This window comes from Podarcis muralis, chromosome 1, assembly GCF_964188315.1.
Source record: "Podarcis muralis chromosome 1, rPodMur119.hap1.1, whole genome shotgun sequence".
NCBI classification, from domain to species: Eukaryota; Metazoa; Chordata; class Lepidosauria; order Squamata; family Lacertidae; genus Podarcis; species Podarcis muralis.
Genome location: NC_135655.1, coordinates 110,288,348 through 110,294,380, shown reverse-complemented (window position 1 = coordinate 110,294,380; position 6,033 = coordinate 110,288,348).

The following is a 6,033-nucleotide window of genomic DNA, read 5'->3' as shown; positions in this document are numbered from 1 at the left end:
GCACAAAAGCGCACCTCTATTTACATAATTTTTGCGGTGCAAATGGACCCCCGGAACGAATTAAGTTCGTATCCGGAGGGTCCACTGTATCACAAAGTTGGAGCAGGAATAAAACTGAGGGGAAGCTCATAATTTCTCCCCGCAAGAACTGAAACTGACATCGGGGTAATTAAGAAAGGCTATTCAAGAAGCTCTTTTAATCAGAAATTTCCACCTGCACTCAACAGGAAGCAGTAATACAGGCCAAACCTACAAGGAAGTTTTTGAAAAAGAACGAAAGAGAAAGAAAGAAAGAAAGAAAGAAAGAAAGAAAGAAAGAAAGAAAGAAAGAAAGAAAGAAAGAAAGAAAGAACTAAATAGAAATTACTTTTCTCAAATAGCGTAAGCAGATCTAGACCAGGAGGGGTCCACAACCCAGCATCCATGGGTACCAATGCTACCACAGAGCACCTGTCAAGCTCTTTAATCCTCACCTGGACACCAGCCACAAATCCAGTATGGTCTTCACTCTCCTGCCCACCTTCTAGGTTTAATTGGCTAGCTGATTTGGAAAAGAGGAAAGAAAACTGTTCTCTCTGCTGGTGCCGTCCAGTTAGAAGAGAGAGGGCAGTTCTAATTGGATGCCACCAGCTGAGAGGACACAGAGAGAACAATTGTAATTGGAGGCTACCAGCAGAGGGCAACAGCTCCCAGCACAGATAGCAATAATCTAGCAAGCTCTTCTTAATCTCAGTTACAATTCCTCTTCCAGACCGTTGTGGGAAAGCAATGCATCAGCTCTAGTGTGAAGCAGCCAGACATCTTTTTGCATGGATCCCAATCAGAATGTTTTAGGAGGAAGAGGGCAGAGCTCAGTTTAATGGTACTTTAGTGATAACAAACTAACCTTAAATGGCTGCCCAAGGGGAACCTTCATTCTGTCCTTGGTCAGTAGCCATGAAACAAGATTGGTGCTCTATCCCTCTTCATCATGTTGTTATACATTTACTGCAGAGTTAATCAAACACAACACACAAGTCTGCCTCACGCAGAGGGCTGATATCATCCAAAATCACCACAACATATCAAGCAGCTATATATCAAGCAATATCTCCAACAACAACGATTAAGGATTTTGAAAAGCTGTGACTGCAGATCTGAATGAAAGGATACTCTGACATCTGCTATTAGCTGGGAGACCAAGGCCTCCTTGGTTGTATATGCGTGCACACATAAAGGCAGGGGGGTCCACCTGCCCAGATCAGACAATACTTCAAGAATTTGTGCCTGAATTTGCTTATTTACCACTTGCCTACATTTCCCCATTTAATCCAGGTTTACCGTTTCCATGGAAAAATCTGGTCAATTAAGCAAAAACAACATGGAAATTGGAAATGGAACAGGCCCTTTCTCCCACCCTCACTAAGCAAACTTATATTAAGCTTGGAAACAACAGAAAGCACCTCAGTAGCTGAGTGAAGTTCTCAAGTGATTCTTGAGGCACTCTGGTCCCAGATCATTTGGGCTGTTAAAGGATAATGCCATCCAAGCACCTTGAACTATATCTGGAAACAACCTAAGAGCTAGTGCCATATGAAAGGTATAATGTGAACCATTCTGTGAGTCTCTGCTATCAATCTGGTTCCGTTTTGAAGCAACTGAAGGTGCAGGCATTCTTTTATTTAAATTTTTATAAACTGCATTTTTATGTAAAGTTTTACAAGGCACTATAAAACAACTCCACGAAGATAGCATTACACTAGTCCAACGCTCAGGCTGTACATATGTCAAGGTTGGGAGAGAATACTATATTCACACACATACATCATCATAACATATAACCTGCATTAGTCGGCTCTGCTCATATGATCCCTCTGTTTTGTGGCTGATGGATCACATGCATAAAACATGGACAAGAGTCCTCCTGACTCATGCTAAAGCTCCAACACACAATATGAGAAAGAGTTCACAAGCCAAAGTTTGCTGTGAAGTCCTGTCAAACAGACAGCATACTCCAGCCTTTTTCAACCTTTGATCCCCAGATGTTGTTGGACTACAACTCCCATCATACCTAGCTAACAGGACAAGTGGTGAGGAATAATGGGAGTTGTAGTCCAACAACATCTGGGGACCCAAGGCTGAGAAAGGCTGGCCTACACCAAAGGTGAGGAACCTGTTATCCACCAGTTGTTGTTGTTGGACTTTAGTTTCCATCAGTCCCAGCCAGCATGCACAGGACAAGTGGTCAGGGTTGATGGGAACTGGAGTCCAGCAACATCTGGAGGGCTGCAGGTTCCCCATTTGTGTCCTTCATGTATATGTGAACAACTTCAGTATATGTATGCAATGTGAGAAGCTTGTCAGACTTGGGACCAACAGGGTGGGTGACTCAGCTTCAGCAAAGTGGAGGGGTTTTTTGCCTACTCTCATCACAGGTGTTACATATAACTGCCAATGCATGTGCTGAAGCAAAATGCACACAAGCCTTTTAGTGTATAAAATATTACACTTACGACAAAGTGTTTAAAACACATCATAGCTGCAATCAGAAAAGTTTTTAAAAATGAAAGTGTTAGAAATTTCCTACTACAGTTGCTTTCATTCTTAGTAATTACCCTGAAGCCAACCCTCACAAACAAACAGTGCAAAGAAGAAAACACAATAAATTTTGAAGTAAGTTCCTTCCATTCTGCATATTTAAGGGTGCAATTTAGCTATGTGGACATTGCTGAATTCTTGGGTTATTGAAATAAAGCAAATTAAAATTTAACACTTTAGGATACAATTATCCATGTTCTAACAGAATGCTGGTACACTACTTACAGCAGGTTTGGACTGCCATCTTCTGGGATCCTGGAAAATTGCCCCATCTTCTGCTACGCAGTGTTTTCAAGGGCTGAAAGTGATGATTCTACATGCTGTGCAGAATCCAGTTGTACAATATAGCTGTAGAATTATTGACTGTGCTTTAGACTCCAAATAGAAGAGTTGTGTTGTTGAGTGCTCCCACACAAACACACACACTTCTTGTAAACTAGCACATCTAGAAAGATTTTCTATGAGATGTTTATATGGGGCAGCACTCAACAATATACCATAACCTCTCCACATAGAGTCTGAAGGGCGGAGTCCAACCTCATTTTGCTACTTCTATACTGGAGGTGTGCCAGCCATCACAACCTGACATTTTCCATTGCAGAGGTAGCGTTAAAAGTATTGGGGCACAAGTAAGGTGGTGAGGGATGTCAAAGACCAGTCCTTTATTTGATAGCTAGTGAAAAGATAAAGAATCATATGACGGGAGAGTCGGTGCAGGCCTTTCTGGAAAATAAATCAGTCTGGGAGAAAGAAGGGAAAGCAATCTGGGGAGAGTGGAGACACCAGCACAGAACAAATTTGGGGGGTAGGGTCACACCACAAATGCAGGCTGTCTGTCTTCCATTGTCTGTCGTTCAAGAAAAAAGATAGCATGGACACTACAGTTAGATATACATAGTTAGAAAAACATTTAGAGGTATAAGGTGACTTGCACTTATGCCCTGCAGTTCTCTTCATTGCTTTCACAGGGGATGCAGGGGGTTTTCTTGAGAAAGCCTCACTAGCTTCATACATCCCAATTAAAAAATAAAAAATAAAAAACCACAGAAATGAGGGAGATGGATGCTATCCCACAACATCACCCAGGCACCTCCACCAGCTTCTGCCTGCCAACTTCATCTGCTAACTTCAGCCTGCCAACTTCCATGGGTTTCATCTATTCATGAATATACACCAGTTTCTTTTCACACGTCACATTCATGCACATATGCACACCACTAGCCCCAACCCCTTTCAAAATCTTAGTCATGCACACAAGCATGCACCAGAACACCAATGGACACAACCACTCATCTTCCACTCACCATTTATTCATATGCATTGCCCAACTTCAATCCACAAATATCCAAAGGTGAAGTTCAACCAGTTTACAACCACAAATATCACTATGTTTCAGCCTTGCAACATCCAAATGAGAACTCCATTGGCTTCCACCCACCAACACCTGCCAGCTTCTGCTAGGTCTACCACTAGACATCACACAGCTTGAACCATGGATATCAGCTGCCTTCAAGCAACAATTCCACACTGCAAGTGAATTTGCCTTATTATTGTTCCATAGCATCCTACAGCCAGATGATCATCTCCGTCCATCTGCCTATTCACCTCCTCCAGGTGGAAGAAGACTGAACGCCACAGCTGTTGCTTGCTGTGTTCTGTTGGGGAAGAGGAAAAGGCCCACCTTCATATTCACTCAGCTGCCATGTACTTTTGTGATGTCACAGGTAGTCTGTAGCCAGTGGCAACAGCTGGAGATGCATCATTATAATCTCTGCAGGCCTCACAATTGTGGGTACATCTCAGCAGTGATTTATTTGTATGCTTGTTTATTGTTAAAAATATTTATAGAAACCAACCTTCATGTGTACTGATACCAGGGAAGGATATACCATAAAATGATTGTAGGAGTCCTTTTTTAGCACAAGGGTCACATTTCCCTCTAGGGACCTCCGCCACACACACACACACACACACACACACACACACGTACAGTAGGCTTCACTCCAGCTATGTAAAGGCCAGAGGCTCCCCACCCCCCCAATCCTTCAATCCGCTTAAATAAGAAGCATGATCGAAGTTCAGGAAAATATTCCAACCAGGCAAAAACATTTTGAGGGTGTACAGCTGGTGAGGGGAATGACCTAGAGAGAGTCCAGTGGTCTGCTCTTGACTTGCGGACTGGACGTTCCCCACCCCATAATAAAACCCAAGGGTTATAGCCAGCATTATTTGCAATCAGATGAGACCTATTGAATCAATAGGGTTAATAACTTAAATCCATTTATTTCAATGGATGTACTCTTGAGTATGATGTATTTGGATATTGTTCCAATTATTAAAAACACCAGCACACAAAAACACTAAAAAAAAAGCTGAACAGAAGGAAAGGGTAAAATACTAGTTTCACAGTTAAGTAGCCACAATAGTTGCCCAAAGCAGACAGGACCAAAACATACAAATGCACACACAGAACTACATACTATATTCTCTTTCTCAACACACACAAACTGCACATTTGCATGTGCCCACATCCATCCATTGACAAGAGAAGACTCCCTGGAAAAGACCCTTATGTTGGGAAAGATGGAGGGCACAAGGAGAAGGGGGACGACAGAGGACGAGATGGTTGGACAGTGTTCTCGAAGCTACCAGCATGAGTTTGACTAAACTGCGGGAGGCAGTGGAAGACAGGAGTGCCTGGCATGCTCTCATCCATGGGGTCACAAAGAGTCGGACACGACTAAACGACTAAACAACAACAACAAACAACACCCATCCCTATCTCAATCACACATGCATTACACATGTTCTCACCCATTACCATACTGCACACCTCTCTCAGCTTGACTTCATCATTATGTGCTGTATCACTTGCTTGCTCCATTTCTTTCCCATGTACTGTACTGAGACAGGGGCTCCCTTTTTTGAGCGTGCAGCAAAGAAGCGGAGCTTTAAAAAGGGAAGCACAACAAACTGGTGACGCGGGAATGCTTTATTCTAGTGCAGGGGTCTGCAACCCGCGGCTCCGGAGCCGCATGTGGCTCTTTTACACCTTTGCCGCGGCTCCGGGGCGGATACTAGCGAGGGGAGGAGGCGCATTGTGCGCCCCAACACTCCCCACTGTGGCGGGCGCTGTACTAGCTGTGACGTCGCATGGGGGCGGTGCATGCATTAGTCACGCACCGTCCGGACATCACCTTCAATGGTCACGGCATTGAAAGGGGGCATGTACGCTGGTCACTGTTTTGAAGGGGAGTGAAGAACACACACACACAAAAAGGTAACTTGTTAATTTAACGTTTATTTCTATGAGGAGGAGTAATTCTGAGGGGTCAAACAAAGAAATAATAAAAAAGTGACAAAAAGGTTATTTTTATAATGACGAGTTTTGCGGCTCCCAGTTTTTTTTTCTTCGGAAACGGGTCCAAGTGGCTCTTTTTGTCTTAAAGGTTGCAG